We start from the raw sequence: 4,243 nt of genomic DNA on the forward strand, positions 1-4,243 counted from the left end.
ACAAGACAGCAGGCTTCCCCCCCACTCCCTCCCTCCCCCAAACCCCCTGTCTCTCTCAGACACCAGTGTTTCTGTGAATATCTCATGAGAGAGCTGCAGACCACTCCCTCCTTTTTATACACGGATCCTGTGAATGAAGCATCGCTCCACAGCCATGTATGGGCAGTGATGCGCTCACCATCTACTGGAACGGTCAACTATTACTCTAACCTAATCACACACACAGATATAAACACAGAGATACACACACCCAAGACCTTACACACAGTCAGATATAAACACAGAGATACACACAGTCAGGTATAAACACAGAGATACACACACCCAAGACCTTACACACAGTCAGATATAAACACAGAGATACACACACCTAAGACCTTACACACACACAGATATAAACACAGAGATACACACACAGATATAAACACAGATACACACATCCAAGACATTACACACAGTCAGGTATAAACACAGAGATACACACAGCCAGGACCTTACACACAGTCAGATATAAACACAGAGATACACACACAGGACCTTACACACAGTCAGATATAAACACAGAGATACACACACAGATATAAACACAGATACACACATCCAAGACATTACACACAGTCAGGTATAAACACAGAGATACACACAGCCAGGACCTTACACACAGTCAGATATAAACACAGAGATACACACACACAGGACCTTACACACAGTCAGATATAAACACAGATACACACAGGACCTTACACACAGTCAGATATAAACACAGACATTCACACACCCAGGACCTTACACACAGTCAGGTATAAACACAGAGATACACACACACAGGACCTTACACACAGTCAGATATAAACACAGATACACACAGGACCTTACACACAGTCAGATATAAACACAGACATTCACACACCCAGGACCTTACACGCAGTCAGATATAAACACAGACATTCACACACACAGGACCTTACACACAGTCAGATATAAACACAGATACACACAGGACCTTACACACAGTCAGATATAAACACAGACATTCACACACCCAGGACCTTACACACAGTCATGTATAAACACAGAGATACACACACACAGGACCTTACACACAGTCAGATATAAACACAGATACACACAGGACCTTACACACAGTCAGATATAAACACAGACATTCACACACCCAGGACCTTACACACAGTCATGTATAAACACAGAGATACACACACAGGACCTTACACACAGTCAGGTATAAACACAGAGATACACACACAGGACCTTACACACAGTCAGATATAAACACAGAGATACACACACAGGACCTTACACACAGTCAGATATAAACACAGAGATACACACACAGGACCTTACACACAGTCAGATATAAACACAGAGATACACACACAGAGCCTTACACACAGTCAGATATAAACACAGAGATACACACACAGAGCCTTACACACAGTCAGTTATAAACACAGAGATACACACACACATACACACACAGACACACTGGACCTTGCACACAGTCAGATATAAACACAGAGATACATACACTCAGCCACATACAGACCCTCAGGACCCCACTCTGCCTCTCGGTTACATTAATAACTGTTCTAGAGAAGGGAAAAGGTGAGGGGTTTCTGGCAGTATTGCTTAAAGAATGGCACTGCATTTCCAAGTGGAGAAAATAAATGGTATAGTTCCTGCATTAAATCTGCTTGAGCACCAGTACAAGCTGTTAAATCGCTGCCTGCTTTTGTTGGTGAAGCTTCAAAAGGCAAGAAGCAAAAAGAAGCGAATTTATTGGAAAATGTTCAGAGGTGTGTAACATAAATGGAGTTACAATCTGTCCTGAAAGCAACAAATGCTGGAGCTCACAGCAGGTCAGGCAGCATTCATGGAGAGAGAGCAAACTAACAGTTTCTAATCCTAGATATTTGTTTGGATGTGGTGCCAACCAAGCAGGCTGCTTTGTCTTGGATGGTGTCAAGCTTCTTGAGTATTGTTGGAAGTCACGCATCCAGGCGGTGGTCCATGTTCCATCACACTCCTTGTAGATGGTGGACAGGCTTTGGGGAGCCAAGAGGTGAATTATGCACTGCAGGAGTCCACAACATTTGTTGTTTTCAGTATAGATTTCAGCATCTGCAATAATTTGCTTCTATATAGAGTCTAATATTTTGATTTATGAAGAAGTGTCACTGAATCCAAAACTTAATTCTGAAATCTCTCCACAGATCTGCTGAAACTTTCCAGCAATTTCTGTTGCTGTTGGAGAGTTATAGCATTAGGAGACTTTATTCCCTGATACAGACCAGAAAAACCATAGTACTTATGCCAGGTTTTCCAAGAAGTGTCTAGTTATTGTCTGGTCAAGATAGCTTGGCAAAGGGGGTGAGATAGATTTTTTTTGAACAATAAAGGAATTAAGGGTTACCGTGAGAGGGTGGTAACGGGAGCTGAGTCCATGAAAAGATCAGCCATGACCTTATTGAATGGCGGAACAGGATCAAAGGGCCAGACAGACTACTCCTGCTTCTAGCTCTTATGTTCTTACGTGAGAAATTGAACATTCAGTTAGAATAACAGCAAAGCTAGAAATGTGCAACAGAAATTGTGTGTGTTAGTACGGAGGATAAAGTAAAACAAAGATCTGAAAAAAGACCACAAAGGAAGAGCTATGTGCTTGATAATGTATATTCCAATAACATTCACAACACACAAATGGTAGGTAATAGTCATCATCAATAAAAGATAATCTGACCACTGCCCCTTGACATTCAATGGTGTTACTATCACTGAGTCCACCACCATCAATATCCTGGGGGTTACTATTGACCAGAAGCTCAATGGATTTGCCATATGAATACATTGGCTACAAGAGCAGGTCAGAGGCTAGGAATACTACAGTGCATAATTCACTTACTGACTCTACAATCTACAAGGCACAAGTCAAGGCCATGATGGAGTACTCCTTGCTTGCCTGGATGGGTGCAACACCAACAACACTCAAGAAGCTTGACACCATCCAGGACTAAGCAGCGTACTTGATTGGCATCTCATCCACATACTTCCAATCCCTTGACCACCAATGCTCAATTGCAGTGGTGTCTACTATCTATGAGATGCACTGCAGAAATCCTTAGACGGCACCATCCAAACTCAATGGGAAAAATGATATGGGACAGAGGGTAATACTATAGTTAATGATACAGAATAGAGGGTAATCTTGGGATAATAATATAGGATGTACATAATACCATTGATAATATAGAGCAGAGCATAATTCTGGTAACAATAATATAGAATAGAGGATATAATATTGAACAGAGGGAGAAACTGGGGATAATTATATAGAACAGCCAGTCAAAATCCTGGAATTCCCACCCTAAGGGCATTGTAGGTCAATCTACACCAGGTGAATTTCAGCAGTTCAAAAGGCAGTTCACTATCACCTTCTCCACGGTAGCTAGGGATGGGCAATAAATGCTGGCCCAGCCCGTGATGCCCATGTCCTGCAAGTGAATAAACAAAGGTGTATAGTGAATGAAGCAGATAAGATGGGGGCACAGATAAACACTTGCCAATACATGGTGTCTTTACTTAAATTCAGGATTGGTTTCCTGAAGATTGCTACTTTGTGAAACTACTTAAGGTGAAGCGTGATTTCCTATAGGAATCAAAGTTAAAGCTAGAACTATGTTCCCTGGGACATTTTCTGCCTGGATAAAACCAATGTTGAAACATTATGCCATACAAGTACATTCCTTGCTGAAACAGCTTTCAAACCAAAACAATGGATGCTTCAAGGAAAGAAAACACAGGGATTTTTCCTGCCCTGTCTACTCAGTCTGTTAAAAGAGTTTAAAACTTCTGTTCAGCTCTGATGACCTGGACACTGCCGAGACTGGCAAATGAGAAAGTACCACTGCATGGCAGTTCGATACTAATACTCATAATTCAGTTAAATTCAGCATAAATGTCCTTCACTGTCCATAGAGATATTACCAGCTAGGACAGTATTTATTGCTCATCTCTAATTGTTCTTAAAAAAACAATGACTTTACTTGCAGTGCTGTTGTGAAGGAAGTTCCAGGATTTTGACCCAGTGACAGTGAAGGTACAATGACATAGTTCCAAGTCTGAATGGTGGGTTGGAGAGATTACATTAAAAGTGGAAAAGGAAGCTATGGACAGAATGGCAGTGCTCCCATGTAACTTTTAGCTGATAGAGGACATTACCCTTGAA

Source organism: Chiloscyllium plagiosum, unplaced genomic scaffold (genome assembly GCF_037043375.1).
Source record: "Chiloscyllium plagiosum isolate Xiang-an unplaced genomic scaffold, Cpla_swu_hap1 HiC_scaffold_2, whole genome shotgun sequence".
Classification (NCBI taxonomy): domain Eukaryota; kingdom Metazoa; phylum Chordata; class Chondrichthyes; order Orectolobiformes; family Hemiscylliidae; genus Chiloscyllium; species Chiloscyllium plagiosum.